We start from the raw sequence: 22,298 nt of genomic DNA on the forward strand, positions 1-22,298 counted from the left end.
GTGGGGTCTTCTCATTCAAGAACAGTTATTCTCTTGATTTGTTCATAACTCAATTTATGTCTTTTAGTTAAATTTTAGCACATGCAGCATGTAAGTCTTGCTCAGAAGATCTGATTTCGTCTCAACTTTTTTGCTTGGTGAATGAGACTCCACTAAAAATTTTTAAATTGTTATTCATAACTCTTGGAAATACTTTGTGGTATGCAGATATATTTTCCAGTTATATTTCTTAATTCAAATATTCTAATAATAATTTTTGGTAATGATTTTTAAAAGAGAAGAATGTTTTTCTCACCTGCAAATAATTATGAGTTTTGTCCTTTTCTTCCCAAGATATATCTATATACTTATTTATTTTATTAGTCTTAAGCTTTGGTTTAAACCTACACAACATTACTGATTATAAATATTATTAGTTGTTGTTTTTTTTTCCTATTATGGGAAAAGTTTCCAAAGTATCAATATTTAACATAATGTTTGCTGAAGTCCTACACCCCAATGATGAGGGTACTATAGAGATAATTCTTATTAGTAAGTTTATTTTTATTCAAAATGAGATTCTTTAAGAGAAATTTCTGTTCAATTTTATTTATCGAAATTATTTCAGCATTTTTGAGATGATCAAACAATTTTTTTTGTTTTCTTTCCTATGGTCCTTGATCAAAATCAAACCTGGGACCCTATGGTCTGCAGTCCGTTGCTTTATTCACTGAGCCATGTGGGCTAGGGTTTGTTTTCTTTCTTTAGTTTGAATTGCATTCACCGATTTCCAAATGTTGCTCCAGATAGACATTTCTGTGTAAATGCTCCTTATTCATTAAATATTATTTTAAAATAATGTTTAATGTAAATTATACTTCCAAAAAATAAGGGCTTTTTAATATTCACTAAAATATAAGCTCCAAAAGGGGAAAGAAATTTCTGGTTATGTTCATTGCTGTATTTATTGCTGTATTTCCAATATTTTGAGCTCTGTTACTATATCACATCAAAACATTTAAAGAAAATGAGACTTGAAAAATATTCTATTACATGAGATATTTAAATGTCTAATTCCTTCTAATCTGATCTTTACATCACACAAAACTACCTCACATTAGATACAAATTAAGGAATGTTATTGATCTTTCAGAAAGCAATTATGGATGGTCCTGAGCAGATATTTAAAAAACTACCTTTAATTGTACAGTGATTGCATTGGACAGTATGAAGTACTCTATAGCCTTCTGTTCAATAAAACTGGGACTCATAACATAGTCATTTCATTTGTCAAATTATAATATGGTACCCTATTAATATTGGCTAGATCTCAACCAAATGACTGTGTAGATGTAAAAGACTTAATAACCTATTAGCAATCCCATGATTCATCTAGTCCCCCAGGCTTGTTTCTAATCATAGCTTCTAATATTACATGTAATATTGGAAGTGCATATAAAAAATTTACCAAATTGAAACTGGAATGGCTGATATACATACTATAATAGATAATGCTCTCTTGCAGATTACAATTTATTGCATTTTATTTGTATATACCTATGAAATTCATGTATTACATTCAACTTAAAAATACACACACATATTTTATAGCTGTCAGATCAACCAGTGAACAATTATGTTTGCAAGAAAAATATGTTATTATAGAATAAACATAAATTGACTTCTAAAAATACAAAACTATTTAAGTCAAACTATTAGATAAATTTGCTTTAAGAAAAATATTATTTGCATATTTATATTATCTTTACATGCTAATACTTAATTTAGAGGAAATTACCCAAGTATAACAACCAAGAAGATAGGGAAGTAAAAAAAAATTGTGAAGGGTTTCCAACCTATCAGAGGCATATATTTATGAATAGCATATATCAAGGTAAAAAGACTCCAGGAACATTTGAATAACGTAATTTAACATTTTGAAGATACACTAAGAATAGCTTTAAAATGAAAAGTGTCCACATATCTAAAAAAATTCTTATAGTAGTTTCAGATACTGGAAATAAACTTTGAGAACCATAATAAAATAAAAATTTTCTATTCAACTATATTCTTCCACAGTCAATGGGTGGATCAAGAAAAGTTTCTGCTCTCCTTAACCCACCCACACTCTTGCTAAATGTAAAACATAGTAGGGAATATAGAAAGAAGGATTAGTGTATACGGCTTTTATAAGCTAAGAGAATAAAATACTACACTTAGACAAAGACAGTGATAGTATAAAATCATGCATTTTAATGAGATTTTGCAATTTTTTTTCTCTCACACCTGGAAATTAAAATGATTTATTATAAATATGTCAAATCAATTCAAAGCATTCTACAGTCTTGCTACTGAGATTACAGGAAAATACTCTTTTCTAATGAAAAGTACATACAATAATTTGTAAAAAAATATTTGCAAAATCATGCTTGAGTTGCACTCCAAAAAACCAATTTATCTTAATTATTACAGATTCAATGCTACATTCTCAGTAAAATTTTTGTTAAAATATTTATATGGTTTTGAATATCAAATAGAAAGTCTTTGTATATAAAATGTAAACTTGAAATTCAAACAGTCAGAAGAAGGGAAATCTAGAAACAATTAAGAAAAAAAGACTTCTGGAAATAGCAAGCAATATAATTCAATTTATTGAGGGAAATAATAAGTTGTCACTGTGTGCAGATGGGTACTGTAGTATGTGAGAGGGCCCACAATTTGAAAAGAATGTAGCTCATGATTTAAATATTGCGGGTGATTTTGAATTATGTAAATTATTACTGATGGTCAAATAGGATATGATCATAAATCTTAGCTAGGCTAGTAGTGAAGAAGGGAGTAGGAAAATACTTATCATTTTATGCCTTTTAATGGCTGATACTTACTTTGGAAGAAATTATCGAAATATAATAACCAAGAAGATAGGAAATTAAAATAAATTGTTAAGGGTTGCTTCAATTAAGTATGATTGGTCAAATCATACAGGTTTTATGGGACAATGAAATATGTATATAGTAAAATAAGGCTTGTGAACTCATAGATACGTGATTTTCAATACTTATTAGGGTCAAAATAGTATTCTAATTGGAGACACTTTTGAGATTATAATAAAGAACATATTTCCCATGGCCAAAAGTTATTGGTTGAAAAATATTTGCTCTTCAACACAATGTTTCTCTTGGGAGAAATGTGTTCAAAGTTTGAATAATGCAAATTGTTTGTAATACCCACATAAAAAAAAAAATCTCCCCCCAAATAGTCATAATACTTTGTCATTAAAGTATGTTGGTCAAGTCATTAACCAAGTGGTAATAGTATCCTAACTGCCTATTGTTAAGAAGACTAAATTTAATTTTTGTTTTTTGGTTTGTTTGTTTTTTGCTATATTGTAAATTATACTTATTTTGTGAAGCTTCTATAGAACCAAAGATGCCTTGTTTATAAATAGCATTACTTAATTTTTTTGTAATTAAATATAATATGAATATGTCAGTATACAAAACTGTGCAGAACAACAGAGAAACTAGCCAAGGAATAAATTAAAAATATACAAAATTAAACTATCTATATATATTAAAAACCCCACAACCAGAATGACCAAAATGACCAGAATGACTGGTCACAATGATGCCCTCTGTGACAGCCAACTGGCTCTACCAGGGCCCCAATTGCACCCCCTCCAAACCTCCCACGTTCCCTCCCTCTGCTAGCTTGGTCTGATCAGCCCCCCTTGGGATGGGATGGCTGTGTCCCACTTGTGCACAAATTTGTGTACTGGGCCTCTAGTGCAATATAATCATTAACTTGCAATACATGGAAATCTAACAATCATCATTTTCTATGGATAATGTTTTGTGGCTAAGATAGCTACAAGAATACCTTTCAGCTGAAACTGGTTTGGCTCAGTGGATAGAGTGTCAGCCTGCGGACTGAAAGATCCCAGGTTCAATTCCAGTCAAGGGCATGTACCTTGATTGTGTGCACATCCCAGTAGGGAGTGTGCAAGAGGCAGCTAAGTGATGTTTCTCTCTCTCTATCTCTCAGTGTTTCTAACTCTCTATCTCTCTCCCTTTTTTCTCTGTAAAAAATCAATAAAATATATTTTTAAATAACAGAAAATTATGAAGGCTTTCTAGCAAGACTGGTAGTTTATAAAAATCACCAATAAAGCCATTAAAAAGTAAGATACTGATCAATTCTACTGAATTGGAATTCCTATGTGAGAATCCTGAACACTTTTATTAAAAATAATAGTAATAAGTTATCTGAAGATTATAACATACAGAATTTAAAATGTATACCATGACAGATTGAAGATATATTACAAATGAAACTATAGAACAATTATAGAGTTTTATTTCAATGTCTCAACAGTGAGCCAATCTTGCCATTAGTATTCTCATTTGACACCACATCACATTGATTCCACCACTGTATTATCTGCAAGCTTGTCACTTATCTAAAATTTGTCACATAGATAGTAAATGTATTCCTTTTTGGGAAAGTCAGACATATTCAGATCATTTCTTTACCCTAAGGACCAATTTCCTCATTTTTAGATCAAACAGTATAATGTTTATAAGGATAGGATGTTTCTAAAGGAAAAAAAAATGACAGTGACTCCTCTCATGGTGAAGTTCCTTATTTCCAACTTGTCTCAGATATTCTACTTTGGCAACCAGTCACATTTTTCAAAAGTTCTGACATATAATATGATGTACCTGAAAAGGAGTCAGAAGACCTTCTCATGATTTATGGCAATAGAAAATATAAATTCAACTTAATAATTTGGGTGGTAACTAGAGAATTTTACATATATATATATATATATATATATATATATATATATATATATAGTGACTGAATGATTGAATGACTAGTGGACTGGTTGCTATGACACGTACTAGCCATTAGGGGATAGAAGCTCAATCACAGGATCGGGCTCCCACCTATCTGGATCAGGCCTGTGGGGATCGGGCAGAAACTGGCTATTTGACATCCCCTGAGGGGTCCCAGATTTGGAAAGAGCACAGGTCAGGCAGAGGGACCACGCTGGTGTACAAATCTATACACCAGGCCTCTAATGTTAAAATAATTTAATAGATATTGGAAATCTACTATCTCTAATCCTCATAAAAACATTAACTATGGTATTATATAAACATCAATAAAATAGCAAAACCTGAATTTGAATTCTTATCAAAGACTGAATGAATTTTATAATTTACTTATTATATATATATATATATATATATATATATAATATATATATATTATATATATATAATTTAATCTAGAACTAATACCATTATCCTGAGTGATCATAAAGTACAGAAGGCCTTACTTTGATAGTAATGGATTTTTAAATATATTTTTATTGATTTCAGAGAGGAAGAGAGAGAGAGAGAGAAACATCAATGATGAGAAAGAATCATTGATAGGCTGCTTCTTGCATGCTCCACACTGGGGATAGATCTTACAAACCATGCATGTGCCCAGACCAGAAATTGAACCGAGATCTCCTGGTTTAATGCTCAACCACTGAGCCATGCCAGCTGGGTGATAGTAATAATTTTGATATCAGTCTGTTTAGGCTAGGTCATGAGGTGGGAGTAATAATTATTCACCATCCACTCAGGTGTTTGTCATTAATACAACAAATGTTTATTTTTTGCTTATAGAAAGTCTACTGTGGGTCCATTCTATTATATTATGCAGTTATCATCTGTATTTTCAACATATCAGTGATAATGTCAACTCAGACTGGTAAAGTCTCCAACATTTTGTACTTGTATAATTTAAAAGTTATAGCCTCTTTATTTGGTATGATACAGGAAGAGCACTAGAGGGTCTCATTGAAAAAATCAAATATTATATTTCATAAGTTCTTATAAGAATTGAACTGTAGGCAGTCAAAAAGTTTGTAAAAATGAATATGGTAAAAAGATATGGTTACCAGTTGTAGCAAATAAAAATACATGGTGTATACCTATACTAACAAGTATTTGTTGTTTGTTTTCTCTGAAATTCAAATATAGGTGACAACCTATATTTTATCTGGAAACCTACAAAGCTCAATAATATTAAATGTGGATGCAGTTTTTTGTTTTCTTATTATATAATTTAAGTGGTAAAAAACAACAGCACATTTTATTCTGCTATGATCTCTTCCCATAATATGAACTTTTCTAATTTAGCTTTATCTTAGTGTATTTTTTAATCTAAAGACAATAAATTATGTTACTTTAATAACTAATGGACATAGACACCAGGGAGGTGAGGGCATGAGTGGGGGTGGGGTGGGGGGTGGGGGCAATTTGGGGATAAGAACACGTGTAAAAATAAAGAAGAAAACAAAACAGATGATTGTTGCTATTGCTTGGTTTTGTTTTTTCCTCTTAAAACTGCTCATTTTTAAGGGGAAAAGGGACTGGGGAAGGTTGGCCCCTTCATTCTGATCCTTTCTGGGTACCAGGAGGCCTGGGGCCCACACCTGCTGCTCTCTCCTTGCCTGGGCTCCAGCCACTCAAGCCTAGGCTGGGCAAGGAGGAGACTTGCTCTGCTTCTCAGCAGCAGTTCCTTCTCCTGGTCAAACCAGAACACAGAGAATGGGGAGTCCAAAAACTAAAGTGCAGAGAGTTCCACAGACACTGACCATTGTGAAGACAGCCTGCAGGGCATGGTCCCCTTTCCCTGGGGCCCTGTAGACACTTCTATCTGAGACTGTCTATTGTCAGCAGCTTCCTAAGAAAAGCAAGTTCTGGTTGGTAATGAATAGTGACCTCAGGGGCCGGAAGGGGGCAAAGGGTAAACAGTGCATGATCTAAAATCTGGGGACCCCAGGTTTCAAGAGCAGGGATGCATGAACAGTCCAAAAGGCAGAGTCTCTCCTGGGGAAAGTTGGGTGAGGCTCAGGACCTTACCAGTGAGGCCTCCTGGGGGAAGGCACTGGCTCCTCTGGGTGTGGGAGGAGTCCCGGGTAGGAGCAGGGAGGGAGAAAGCCCTACTGGTAGTAGGGTGTGTAGGCCAGGGCGGCTGGGATTGGCTGATAACCTCATATTCCGAGAGGTAGGTCTCCTCCATCTCAGACAGCAGCTTCAGGGCTTGCTCCTCCTCCTCTGTCGCTCAGTGGCCTGGTGCAGAAGGTTGGCTGCTGGGGCCAGGACTGAGGCTCCGCCAGCTCCTGCCACCAGGTGGAAACGAATAGCAAAAGGTGACAAATACACCTGAGAGCCATGGTACTTCTTATTGCTGCTGCTGGGCCAGGCTAAGCTCGGAAGCCCAGAAGAAAAGCCGATGACTTAGCACACTGCAGGGTTGTGAGAGTGGGTCCCAAAGGTGGGTCCCATACTGATGGGTGACCTGCAGGGCTGGATGCTGGGACCCAAAGACACCAGAAGGAACACCATGTACTACACAGGATGCACAGGAAGCGGACGGCAGCACTGAGCGCAGGAGCAGCACTGTCTGGGGGTTCATGCAGACATCTTTCATCAGGTCCGGGTGCATATGGTAGAATATAAGAATAGGCATGTGGTAGAATATAAGAATAGGCAGATTGGTTGGGAGAAGATCATCTTTACACACCCAAGTGTGAACACAGTAAATCTAAAAATGGGTTCTAGAATGTGTGTGACTCCAATGCAACTGGGAGTTTAAGAATCAATTAAAACTTGGAATTATGGACCACCCTCACAGGTAAAGGAAGTACAATATATAAACAGAGAATATGACCAAATAAGAATACTAATAAAGCATGATTCTTGCATTTAAAAGCCTCATATGGAATTCATTAAAATAAAATGTAAGTAAGCATATACAACTACCATGGGAAGAAGCAAGGAAGGAACCTAATTTTTCTGTAGTGAGTCACAGTAGTCTTCTGAGAGGAGACACATGATGTCAGTCCAGAGGATAAATAGAGACAAAAGTGAGGGACATGGTATTAAGTATTTGGACACAGAAGAAATGCAAGAAAAGGTACTGAGATATTTTGTAGGTGAGGTAGTATGCAGTAGAGTTTTATCATCGTGTAACAATTTAGTGACTGAAAACAACATACATTTATTATCTCAATAGTTTCCACGGTCAGAAGTACAGGCAACTTTTATGTGGGTCCTCTGCTCAGTGTCTTACAAGGCTTCAGTGTAACACATGGCTGGGCTGTCTTTGTCCAGGGGGTCCTCTTCTAAACATTCTTGGTTGTTGTTAGAATTTATTTTCTTTTTTTTTCTTTATTGATTAAAGTATTAGATATGTGTCTTTATCCCCCCCATAGCTCCCCCTCCCTCCACTCATGTCCTCACCTCCCCCCGCCCTAGTGTTTCTGTCTATTAGTTATGCTTATATACATGCACACAAGTCCTTTGGTTGATCTCTCCCCCTTCCCTCCATCTTCCCCTGCCTTCCCTCTGAGGTTTGAGGGTCTGATCAATGCTTTTCTGTCTCTGGATCTGTTTTTGTTCATCAGTGTCTGTTGTTCATTATATTCCACAAATGAGTGAGATCATGTGATATTTATCTTTCCTTGACTGGCTTCTTTCAATTAGCATAATGATCTCCAGACCCATCCATGATGTTCCAAACAGTAAGAATTTCTTCTTTTTTACAGCACCATAGTATTCCATTGTGTAGATGTACCACAGTTTTTTAATCCATTCATCTGCTGATGGACACTTAGGCTGTTTCTAAATCTTGGCTATGGTGAATTGTGAAGCTATGAACATAGGGGAGCATACATCCTTTCTGATTGGTGTTTCTAGTTTCTTGGGATATATTCCTAGAAGAGGGATATCTGGGTCAAATTCGAGTTCCAGTTTTAGTTTTTTGAGGAAACTCCATACTGTTCTCCACAGTGGCTTCACCAGTCTGCATTCCCACCAGCAGTGCATAAGGGTTCTTTTTCTTCCCCATTCTCTCCAGCGGTTATCCTTTGTTGATGATAGCCATTCTGACAGGTGTGAGATGGTACCACATCATTTTTATTTGCATCTCTTGGATGATTAGTGACTTTGAGCATGTTTTCATATGTATCTTGGCCTTCCTGGTGCCCTATTTTGAAAAGTATCTATTTAAGTTTGTTGCTAATTTTTTAAATTGGGTTGTTTGCCTTCCTTTTGTTAAGTTGTATGAGTTCCCTGTAAATGTTGGAGATTAAATTCTTATTGGTGATAATATTCTCTCATGCAGTAGGCTTTCTTGTTGTTTTGTTGATGGTTTCTTTTGCTATGCAGAAGCTTTTTATTTTTATATAATCCCATAGAATTTATTTTCTTCCCATTGTAATACTGAGGTCCCTATTTTCTTACTGAATGTCTTTGCAGTAAGAATGCTTTATATAGAAGCAAATGTAAAACAAAAGAGAGTAGGACATATCTTAGTCTATTCTGATGCATAAAGGATGGAGTTTATGCTCTATTATAATTTTTAGGCACAGAGCTAGTGGCATTCTGATTAAAAAGCTAATTTTGGTCTCTTCTTTCCACTCCCAGCAATTCTGTGACTGGTTGTTTGGATGTATGTTGTAACCACTGTCTGTAGGTATATTGCAAATGTTCTTTTTCTGTTGAATAGTCAAAGCATAAAAGATAGGTAATATTACTCATTAATGAAATATGGGTGTTACAAACCATGCTTAACACTGTACTTAATCTAAACTTATTATATTGACATTTTTCATATAGATTCACTATTCGCTGAGAGAATATGGAAAACATGTTCCTTTTGTTTGCAAAAAATCATTAGTGCAATGCAATGTAGATCAAAGGGGAGTGTTCAACAGAACAGATATAAGTTATTCAAAATGCAGTTAATAAGGAAGGACCACATTTTTCTTACAGAAATTTTTAAATCAATGTCCTAATAAAGCCATTAATAGCAAAATCTTCAAACAGGATGGGATTTTACTAAATAAAAACTACTATTAAGTTTTGGGCATTGGGCAAAACTTGAGATGAAAACCTACCATTTACTAAGTGAAAATGGGGAGAAAGTTTAAAATCAATAACTGTGAATTATACTGTTCCAAAGTTTTCCACTCTTTAATTGTATGTACCAATTATAAAATAGACAAAATTTTTAAGGTAAACATTTATTTCTAGTTTCTAGGCTTATATTTTTATCAATAATAGGTAATAACATCTTTCCACAGGGAGTTGATAGAGAAGAAACTTCTTTTAAATCATTTAAAAACCAGAGAATCTAGACACTTTGATCCTGGTGTAACTCATAGCAAACTTCCTCTTAATATTTTATATAGTAAATATTTTACATTTTCCTATAGAAACCGCACTCATTGATGTCTTTCTTAGAGTATGCTAGTGTAAGTATTGATCACAAGGAGGCTTAAGTCAGGTTAAGTTTCCCACCCCACTTACCCCCAAAATGCTCTTAATTATCTTTTTATAAAATATAAATGACCTGGGAGTGCATATAAGTATCAAATCATTTTTTAAAAACCCTCCCATTTTTCTGTGATAATAAAGCCCATGCTTTATTCCATTGCATCCTCCCAGTTCTCCCATGTTACAGACATTTTATCACTCCTCTCTACTAATCAAGAGCTTGAAGCACAAGATCTGCCATTTTATATCCTGCAAAGCAGGAACTTCACTCTAGGTCCATTTGATCCAAGAGCCTATTCTAATTACTTCCCAAACTCTATTCTTTACCTGAATAATTGATCTGAATAAATTATAAAAGTACCAAGATATTGATACTCAGCCGGAGGGCTGGCCAGGCATAGGTAGTGGTCTTAGGCCCCTTGAGCTGGTCACTTTGGTAGCAATCCCAGAGGTATGGCAGAAATCTTGTCATTCTTATGTTAGCCACCACATTAAAACTTGGGCAAGCATTATTCCTAGCTCAAAGAATACCACTGTGAGTTGCACAGATAAGAAATTGGATATTGTGGAATTTAGATCTTAGGATGGCATGGGATATTTTTTTAAGAAGTAAACAAAAATATGTCAGAAATATACAAAAGTAAATATTTTAAAAGTGCAAGCTCAAGTGTTGTTAATTATTAAGTAGTATCAGTTTCAGAAAATTTAAGATTAATAAAATAGCATTATCTACTATGGAGCCCATATTAAAATTTCCTCATTTATGTCATTGATGTCTTTTATAGACTTGTCTCAGTATATTACATATTGCATATTAATTGAGATGCCATTTAACTCTTGTTTAAAATGGAAAATGTTTACACTTTTTACTTTATTTTTTATAATAGCTTATTGATTTTTTAGAGAAAGAGGAAGGGAGAGGGAGAGAGAGAAAAACATTGATGTGAGAGCATAAAATCAATCAGTTGCCTCATGCCCCCTGCTAGGGATTGAGCTGATAACCCTGGCGTGTGAAAACTGAACCATCAATCTTTAGGTGCACTGGATGATGCCCAACCAACTGAGCCACACTGGCCATGGCCCTACTTTTTTATTTATATGACATCAACATTTTTTAGGAAACCAGACCAGTTGTTTGGGAGCATGTTTATCAATTTGAATTTGTCTGGTTAGTTTCTCATTATAAACTCAGATTAATGTTTTTAAATAAGGATACTGCTTAGGTTACATTGCCTATTGTATATCCTTTCCAGCGATTCACAGTTGGAGGTACAGAATGTCAGTTTATCTCAGTTTATCAAGATACCAGCCAGCTGCATCGAGAGACTTCAGCTTCCAAGCGCCCTCAAACCAGTTGGCAGAATTCATTTCCTTGGAGCTGTATTGCCACAGTTCATTTTTTAGAAAACTGTTAGTCTGAGATCACTCTTAGCTCCTTGAGAGTATGACATTGAAAACAAGGAGAAATGATGCCAGGGCAGAATGCGAGATTTTACCATGTCACTAAGAGTAAGTCACAGTCTTGACAGGTGTAGGTTACCTAATAATATTTCTCATGGGAGTCCAGTATATACCTAATGGTAAAACTGGTGTGTTATTCATCATCTTTAAAGGTATCAGTGTATATATCTGTGTACCTATATTTATACCTGTGTAGATCTGTTATTTTTATATCGCAAATGCACATGCATGCTGATAGAACATAATATAGTCATATAAATAAGAAAATATAAAGCCAGTTAATAATAATATCCAGGAAATAAAATAGTTAACTGCTCAGGATATATTCCAGTTACTTTGTTTTCTATTTATGTTGACACACATACTGATTTGATTGAGAATGTTATGATTCTAAGTTTTAGCCTCCTTTTTTTAAAAAAATCCTCAACTGAGGATATTTTTACATTGATTTTTTAGAGAGACTAGAAGGGAGGGGGAGAGACAGAGAGAGAAACATTGATGAGAAAGAGATACATCAATTGGTTGCCTCACCCAGGCACCCCAACCAGGACCAGAATTAAGTGTGCAACTGAGGTATGTGTTCTTGACCGGAATCAAACCTGGGACCCTTCAGTCTGCAGACTGACTCTATCCACTTAGCAACACTGGCTAGGGCATTTAATCTCCTTTTTAACAGCCTACGTTTTATATTGCAAATCTCTCCTGTGTCATGTGGTCTTATATTTCATTATATAAATGACTTCATGGTGACCCTCTAAAGCAGAGGGTGTTCACTATTCAAATTCGCTATTCTGGACATACAGGAAAATTACACTGTCCAGTCTTAAGTATGTGCCTAATTTTGAAATACTGCATATGCCACTAGGGTCGTGGAATAGGTAAACTGGAACTGATGTTTCGGCAAATGTCAAGGCCAGTAATGTAAACAGATTGAATAAAATTCTTGTTTGTGTACTGCTTGGTAAAAGAACCATCCTGATTTGTCATTGTTATTAACCAAGCAATAATATACAAACAAACCATGTGGCCTTCAGACAAGCGTTTATTAAAACGTAAGCTCTTCTTCTGGGAGGTGGAACTTGGGAAAAGTATAATTGGTGCTGTCATCTTTGTTCTAAACCAGTAGACTATTTGTGTTCTGTGGTCAATTATTTCTGAACTTCCCAATTCAGTCCTCACTATATGAACCATTGATAGGTCCAGAAATAGCAAGGTGAAAAGCTCTGGTGACAAATGAGGCAATATATAAGGACCATCCAGTGGAGTAATAAAATAACAACAAAGAAAAACCCTAAATCCCTCATGTTATTCTTGTGAAAAACATGAACTCACGCATGTGACACATTTTCCCAAAAATATCCTTCAACGAAAAAGTCAGGAAACTGGCAAGTTAGCACTTCTGTGTGCTTTAGAGAAATGACCTTACTAGCCTTTCATTTTCTTTCCTACAGTTTCACTCACTGTTTTCCAGCGATGGTGTTTTTTTAGTTGGCATGCCATGCAAACCAATGTTGTTCCTTTTGCTTATGATTTCTCCTTGACATTTACCTTTCCATCCATGATCTGTTTTCCCGAGCAGCAGGGCTTTCCTCTCCTTCTGTGTCACAATAATAAGATCAAAAGGGTGGACATGGGATGCTCAGAGCCTGGTCTTCTATACCGAGTTCAGCCGCCAAGGTTAGGTCTATTATTATTTTACATTTACCATCTTTTGAGTTGTGCCTGTGGAAAAAGAAATAAATGTCTTCTAAATTCACATTTTCCTTCTACCTTCCCTCGCCACCTTTCTGCAGCTATAATGGCCAGGAAAACAAATATTATTTTGACAGCATGTTCCCACTAATATACATAAGGCTGGGTTTTGTACACAACAATTATTCTCGAGTTAGCCAGTTTTAAAGGACAGTTAACAGAGAAAATCACACACCTTTAAAGTGATAGAGTTAAACCTTTTTTCTTCAGCTGTTTCTTTCTCTTGCTGTGAGCAAACACTTATTATAAATGTCAGAGAAAGAACATGTCCTAAGAGATTCTTGTCCTTTCAGTTTGAATGTTATGGCTGTTCTTCTGAGGAAGACTGTTGCAATGTTTTATATTCAGACTAAAATATGAATTTTATTTGACCTGAAATTCCCCAGAAGCCTTTTGTGTTTCATCTTGGAGAAGTACTTTATGTAGATAATATAGCTATTATTAACTTACTTTAACAAATGTAAGTTGCTCCCCTAAGAATTATCAGTTTATATTTTATAGTATATCCTCAATGGTCCAACATCCTCTTATGTTAGCTAGAACACTGTGTGGGCAGCTATGTTAGTCAGCAGAATTACTAATCCAGGGGGATGAGTAATATGTCTCAACATTTTCCAAAATCTATATACACATAAATAGCCTTAAAATTCTCTTGGATATTTTTCAGAAAAATGAGGAAAAAGTAAAATGTGGAGAACATTTAGAACTTGTGTTAATTCCAAACAGTTTAAAAATAACACAATGAGCTACATGGGAATTTCAATTTGGAAAAATATATAATAGTGGAGGAATTTATATATTTCAATGTATCATCAGTTTGTATTTCAACAATAATAGCTGAGGGCTAATTTGAGATGATTGTACAGCTAATTGAGGAGGATGCCAGGGTACATTTTATTTTATTTTTGTTTTTCATAGGATCAGGTACTTTGTAATTTTAAAATAATATTCTCAGGAATTTTGTTATAACTTAATTGACATATTTAGCTATCAATTTTATATTAAAACCTCTTGATTATGATTGATATACAAAGTTTTAGGAGATGAGAGTTACAATAAAATGGAAAGTTATAAAGATAAGGAGCACTATGATTTCCTGTTTCTTTGAAGTACTTTTCAAAATATATTGGCCCTTTTGAGCAAAATACTCTGTGTGTGTGTGTGTGTGTGTGTGTGTGTGTGTGTGTGTGTATGTGTGTGGGGTGTGTGTGTGTGTGTGTGTGTGTGTGTGTATGTTAGATTGCTTTACTGGCTTGATTCCTCAACCATCATTTCAACCATACATTTACTATAGCCTCGTGTTGAGTGAAGTATATTTTCTACCCTTGACTTTGAAATGGATTATGTGACTTGTTTTAAGAAGTTGAAGAGTCAGGAATGACTGTGTCATTTACAAATCACAGATTTAAGATGCCTTGCCTTGTTTTGTGTGTGCCTTTTTTTTTTTCTTTCATGTTTTCTCACTCTACCATTATCATAAGAACCTGGAGAGTGTGGATAGAGAGACATATGAAGCATAGCCACCCGATATTACCCATAGTTCTTTAGTAGGATGCATATCAGTTCTAGCCACTCCTTATGAAATGGATTCATCCAGTTGGTCCTTGCTTAAAACAGCCTAGCCCTACAAAGTTGTGTATATGTGAGAATAAATAATTCTCACTAGGATTGGATTTAACAGTTTTTATGAGGTATAATTGACATGCAAGAAACACCACATATTTAAAGTGCACATTTGGATAAGTTTTGACATATGTATACGTCCATAAAACCATCATCACAAATTGCCAATCCCAGATAATGAACATAATCACATTCACAATTACAGACTTTTCTCACACTCCTTTTGTTTATTTGCCCTTCTCACAGCTCATTGCCCACCTCATCTACAGGGAACTACACATCTGCATTTTATAACTATAGTAATATTTCCCACAGTTTTATCTAAATGAAATAATGGACTAGCTACTCTTTTTTATCTATCTTTTTTTTTGTCAGCAAAATTATTTTGATAATCATTGATGTAGTAGCATATAACAATAGTACTGAGTAATTTTATAGTAGTGTGTGGATATTCCATAACTGTCCTATTCATTAACCTTTAGATCCCTGTTTGTGTTGTTTCCAGTTTAGGGGCTATTAAAATTAAAGCTGCTACAAACCTTCAAGTACAGTATTTGTATAAATATATTATTTCCTTTCTCTCAAGTAAATGCCTAAGAGTAGAATGACTGAGGCATATGGTAAATGTATGTTTAACTTACTTTAAAAATTGCCAGACTGTTTGCCAAGGTGATTTTACCAATTTACATTCCCAACAGTAATGTAGGAGAGTTCTAGACTATCCATATGCTGGCTAAATTGACATGGTCAGTCTTTTTTAAAATTTTAGACACCCCTAGTATATAGTGATATATCTGTGAAATTTTAATTTACTTTTCACTAATGAACTGGGAAGTGTGCCTATTTGTCATCCATATATCTTCTTTGGTGAAGTGCCCAAAACTTTGTCCACTTTAAATTATTAGTGAGTTTTCTGAGTTCCTTGTATATTCTGGATACAAGTATTTTGCCAGGTATGAGATTTGCAAAATTTTCTCCCAGTGTCTGACTCATTTTTATATCCACTTAGTAGTGTTTTATGAAGAAGAGACATTTTTTAATATTATTGAAGTTAAATTTATCAATTTGTTCTTTCATGAATAGTACTTTTTTTTTTAATCTGTTAAATTATTCCAGAAGCCAAGGTTCCATTTTCCTCTGTTTTCAAGTATATTTTTTTTTGTTTGTTTGTTTGTTTTTTGTTTTAGGCATTAAATTTGAGGCTATGATTCAGCTGAGGTAAGTATTTTGTATGTTATAGGTTAAAGTTTTTTTGGTTTTTATTTGTTCGTTTTGCATATTGTTATACAGTAGTTTGACAGCATTTGTTGAAGATATTGTCTCTTCCTCATTGAATTGACCTAACATTTAGAAAAAAGTCAGCTTGGACTTTATTTGGTATTTTGGCATTAAATGAGACTTTAGTTGTATTGCCTGAAATCCCTTTGTCAGGTTTATACACTGCTTCTATTTTCAGTTTGCCGAGAGATTTAAACAGAATCAGGTCCTAAATTTTGTAAACTAATTTTTTTTCTGTCATCTCTTGAGATGAACAGTTTTCTCTCTTAAATGGTGAATTGTGTTAATTGACTATAGAATGTTAAACTTTATATTTTGGGAATAAATAATTTTATTTGTCAATGTGACAGGATCACAGGGTTCTCAGATATTTGGTCAAATCTTATTGTGGATGTTTTGATGACAGTGTTTTGGATGATATTAACATTTATTTTATTATTTATTTACTATTATTTATTATTTTTATTTAAATCACCTATAGTCTGAGTCAAGTAGGTTGCCCTCCCAACTTGATGGAACTTGTCCAATCCTTTAAGGGCTTGACTAAAACAAAAAGTCTGGCTCTTTCCCGAGAAAGAATTCCTTTTGCCTTATTGCATTTGAACTGAGACACTGGGTTTATCCTGCATTCCAACTTGAATTCAAACATTGGCTCCTCCTGGATCCCAATAATGCCAGCCTTTGGATAAGAACTATATCATTAGCTTTCCTGGTTCTTAGGCCTTCAGACTCAGACTGTAATTAAACATTACATTTCCTGGGTCTTCAGCTTGCTGACTCAGATACTGAAGCACCTCACAACATATGCTATTATTTTCATACATCCTATCTAATAAAAGAGTAATATGCAAATTGACTGTACCTCTGCTACTCCCACAAGCCGTGCCCACATGCCAATCAGAAGTGAATATGCAAATAAACCCAACCATTATGCATCCATGGAGAGCAGGAGGGAAGTTTGGGTTTCCCCAGCAATGGAGGAAGCCAAGCTTTCTGCCTGCCCTTGCTGGACTAGGCCTCCACTCAATGCTACAAAGTTTCAATGATAGAAGATAAATAAATCCCAACAGAAATGGCTGCCACCATGAAGAGAGCAGAAGACTTGGTTCTGCTCCAGGCTACAAAGTTTCAATTATAGAAGATAAATAAATCCCAGTTACCAGGGCCTCCACTTGGGTTACCAGAGGGTATGGCTGGCTTGCAAACAACAATAGGCCCCTTGCCCATTCCACCCCATTTTCCAAGTGAACCCTCACCATGATCCGGAACACCCTTAAGGGCAAACCAGCTGGCCCCCACTCACGCACCAGGCTTCTATCCTATCCAATAAAAGATTAATATTCAGATTGTCCATCACTCCAACACACAAGATGGTTGCCACCATATGATCAAAGATCCTGCCTCCACAAGATGGCCACCACAAGATGGCCAGCAGGGAGGGCAGTTGGGAGGCACCAAGCCTGTAAGGGAGGGCAGTTCTGGGTGATCAGGCCAGCAGGGGAGGGATATTGGGAGGGACCAGGCCTATAAGGGAGGGTAGTTGGGGGTGATCAAGCCTGAAGGGGAGGGTAGTTAGGGGTGACTAGGTCTGCAGGGCAGGGAAGTTAGGGGTGTCCAGGCCTGCAGGGAAGGGCAGTTATATTATTATATTTTTAAAACAATTATGTTAGAGGATTAAAAATATAAGAAATATTTTATATTTACTCACACATTTACATTTTTTGTGTTGATATAAACTTCCATCTGAAATTATTGTCCTTCTTCCTGAAGGATTTCTCCTTGATATTTATAGTATTGCAGATCTGCTAGTTATTATTTCAGCTTTTGTATATCTGAAAATGTCTTTATATTGATTCAAGTTTTTAAAGTTTATTGGTATAGAACATTAGATCACCAGAGGTGTGTGTGTGTGTGTGTGTGTGTTGCTTTAAAAATGTTCGTTTAAATCATGTGCTTAAGGAACAAGTAAATAGCAGTTCCAAGATTTAAAAAAAAAAGAAAAAAAAAGAAAGAAAGAAAAGAGATGCTGCTTCATTGTTTTCTTACTTGCATTGCTTGTGATGAGCAATCTGCTATTATCATTTTTGTTTCACTGTATGTAATGTATTTTTCTCTAATTTTAAGATGGATGTTTATCTCTAATTTTAAACAATAAGATTAATTGTACTTCTTGCATGAAATTCATTGAACATGTTGCATATGGGGGTTTATAGTTTTTAACAAATTTGGAAAATATAGCTAATATTTTTTCAAATATATTTTGTAGCCCTCCTTGTCCCTCAAAGACTCTAATCATACTTGTATCATCTCTTGATGCTGTATCACTGCTTACTGTGGTATTTCTCTAAACCATAGATTCACATGAGTACAAGTTAAGATATTGGATTGTGCCGAAACGGGTTTGGCTCAGCGATAGAGCGTTGGTCTGCGGACTGAAAGGTCCCAGGTTCGATTCCGGTCAAGGGCATGTACATTGGTTGCGGGCACATCCCCTGTAGGGGGTGTACAAGAGGCAGCTGGTCGATGTTTCTCTGTCATCGACGTTTCTAGCTCTCTATCTCTTTCCCTTCCTCTTCTCTGTAAAATATCAATAAAATATATTTTTTTAAAAAAAGATATTGGATTGCTTATGTCAACTCAGATTTTTGTTATTTCTCTTTACACTATTAAACAAAGCAGTAATTACTTAAATACATTGGGTTATGTTTATTTTAAGACTATATTTATTATGAATATCAGATCTTTTTATTTTCAAATAAATATTATTCTGAATAATAGTATTAATCAGTATGCATTTTATTGTCATGAATATACTTCAGTAAATGAGTAAACATATTTTTTTATTAAATGAATGATAATGTTACTGGCTTGGAAATCTGCTGTCGCAATAAAACACTAATACCATTAAGCTATATTGGCAATATTTTCAGATTATCAGGCTGTCACAAAGAGATAATATATGAAATGCACTGAAATATAAATTACTGAAGCTAAGAACTCCAATATTTTTTATTTTGTTAGGTCTGAATACAAGAGACTTATGATGCTAATTACACGCTTAGTGCTGGATGTTTGTGCTTACATTGTCACTCTCTATGCTCCTCAGTATTGTTTCTTTGTGTGTTTTTGTTATTGTTTGTTTGTTTGTTTTTTATCCTCAATGTCTTTATTCACCATGATCATTAGATATGTTCTTTCCATTCTGAGGCCAGAACCAAGTCACTGAATTCTATTCTATCTGTACATTTGAGAGAACTACACAATATAAACAATAAGTAAGGCAAAAATGGGAAGGTTGATTTATTTAATCAGATATATACTATTATTCCTCTGGAAAGAAATGATGTCTGTCTTGCCAAACAGTAAGTATGATTTTAAAACAAAACACTGACAAGGTTTCCACATTCAAATGCAACCATCAGAGTTTTCTGGACTAGAAAAATGTTTGTTGATATTGAATGAATTCTACTTATAGAAACAAATAGCATGGTATTGTTTTAGCTAGCTCTCTTGGTAATAGCTTTATTCTGTATTCTTCCTCAATGTAACAATACCCTGTAAGACAAGAAAGAGTATCAGCGTGTTCAATCTTTTGATTTCACCTGAAATGAAGTTGCTGTGGCCCTAATAAATATCTCTGTGTTGAGTTGATTACATGTTTGACATTTGTAAAGGGATGAAAGAAGCCTGAGATATTGTTCCTGTGATAAGTGGAAATGTGCAGAGAAAACCCAACTTATAACTATACAGAATTGTTATTTTTTCTTTTCTTGTCAGACTATGTTGTACTCAGAGCTGTTTTGGGAATCTGACTCCTGTTGTAAACTATAATTAGAGAAAAAGTCAAGAGAATTGAGAGGGCTTGGTTAGGTCAGAAAGAAGTAATAACAAAGGCTGTCTTCTCAAGAATGCAAATCAACACACAACATTAACTATCTTTTGACTCACTTATAATCCTGGGTTAGCTATCCAGAGGATTGCCAGCCCCTTTCTTCATGAAAGAAAAACATACTTTTATATTATTCTTGTCTATAGTTAGAATAGAGGGCAGTGTTGCTAAGGCAAGGGACAAGATGTGCTAACATTTATTAGTTAGCATTTATTGGCTATGGAGACATAGAAAAGTCTATGTCCTTCTTGAGGCTGAAGGATAGAAAATAACAGCTCTTATATACCCTGAGTGGCCAGATTATCATTATTATTATTATGATCTATGAACGCATAATAATCTGACCACTCAGTGTATTTGTATCTCAACTGGGTACCAAAAATATTCTAGACTTTTGCTGGAGATCAACCACTTATTTGCCCTGAGCTTTCTATCAGCCAGTGCAAAGGGGAAAACTGATCAGGTGCACAATTTATAGTATCTTTGATATCAAATAAATGAGGTACTCAGGCGTCCAGAGATCATAATAATCTGGTCACTCAGTGTAGATTAACTTGATAAAGGAAATCCTGTTCTCTTTTCTTCTGATACAATAAAACTTGACATGGCATAGTCTGGGGAACATATAACTAGATAGCAGAGTTGGGAGAACTCTGATATTTGGATATTTCTGACTCAATACATCCAAAGCGCCTCATGTTTTGGTAAGTTATCAAGAATATTGTCATATATGAAAGAAGGTTAAATAAGAATTTCCCAGACAGTCATTTAGAAGGATGTTCTCAAAGCCTCTCCAACTGATCTGCCTCTTCTAACCTTCAATGTATTGGGTCTAGTAATAATTAATGTCGTTTTTAAACATTCGTTTAAAATCTTGCTTGGCGTTGACTTGTATTGACATAACCTTCAAACACGTGGTATCTACAGAACGTGTGAAGTGCAATTAACAAGTTTTGCTTGAAAAAGTTTGTGTTTGGTTTGGTTTTTGTTGCAAAACTAGGGCTAAGAAGATGGCGGATGAAGAGCATATTCGGCACTGCATGCTTTACGAGTTCCAATTAGGAAGAAAAGCAAGTGAGGCTGCAAAAAACATCTGTAGTCCTCTTGGTCAAGATGCAGTTAGCGCCAGAAAATGCCAGCATTGGTTTGAGGAATTTCGCGAGGGAAATTTTTTGTTAGATGACTAGAGTGGTTGAGGCCGTGTGTCCAATTTTGATCAAGAAGCTCTTCAAGCTCTTTTGGTGCAAAATCCTCAAATTACCCAACAAGAGCTTGCGACAACTTTAAATTGTTCACAAAAAACAATTTCCAATCAATTGAGTGCACTTGGCAAAGTCCAAAAGTTTGGAAAATGGGTTCCTCATGAGTTGACAGACAACAACCGTAATCAAAGAGTCATAATTTGCAGTTCGCTCCTCTCTCGTCAAAACCGTTTGCTGTTTTTAGAGCAAATTGTTACCGGAGATGAAGAATGGGTGCTGTATGTTAATTTGAAAAGGCAGCCTCAGTGGTTGGACAAAAATGAGGCTCCGCAGCCCACGCCAAAACCTGACTTGCATGCGAAAAAAGTGATGTTGTGTGTTTGGTGGAATTTTAAAGGAATTCTTCATTATGAACTTTTACCATCTACCCAAACCATTACAAGTGCAGTGTATAGTGCCCAATTGGAAAGGTTAGCCCAAGCTTTAAGAGAAAAAGAACCCGCGCAGATTAATCGGAAGGGCGTAATTCTTCACCATGATAACGCACGACCACATACTGCAAGAATCACTGCTGAAAAACTGCGCCAGTTGGAATGGGAAGTTCTCCCTCAACCTGCATATTCTCCTGATATTGCCCCTTCCGATTACCATTTGTTTCCTTCTTTGCAAAACTTTCTTCTTGGAAAAAAATTTAATAATGAAGAATGCCTCAAAAATGCATTGACCGAATTTTTTGCATCAAAATCACAAGAATTTTACAACAGAGGGATT

The 22,298-nt window shown here is 35.1% G+C and overlaps 1 long non-coding RNA gene and 1 pseudogene across 1 annotated transcript in view; both read right to left on the reverse strand.

The window, feature by feature from the left end:
• Nucleotides 1-6,334: 6,334 nt before the first annotated feature.
• LOC118705508 lies at nucleotides 6,335-8,225 on the reverse strand (annotated as a pseudogene).
• An 834-nt stretch (nucleotides 8,226-9,059) lies between these two features.
• LOC123651383 overlaps nucleotides 9,060-22,298 on the reverse strand; it is a 36,700-nt gene continuing 23,461 nt past the window's right edge. Inside the window, exons 2-3 of the long non-coding RNA XR_006740056.1 lie at nucleotides 13,332-13,505; nucleotides 9,060-9,541 (exon numbers count right to left, since the gene is read on the reverse strand). This is a non-coding gene — a long non-coding RNA (uncharacterized LOC123651383). The remainder of the gene's footprint in view (nucleotides 9,542-13,331; nucleotides 13,506-22,298) is intronic.

The sequence above is a fragment of the Pipistrellus kuhlii genome, unplaced genomic scaffold (genome assembly GCF_014108245.1).
Source record: "Pipistrellus kuhlii isolate mPipKuh1 unplaced genomic scaffold, mPipKuh1.p scaffold_m20_p_5, whole genome shotgun sequence".
Lineage (NCBI taxonomy): Eukaryota > Metazoa > Chordata > Mammalia > Chiroptera > Vespertilionidae > Pipistrellus > Pipistrellus kuhlii.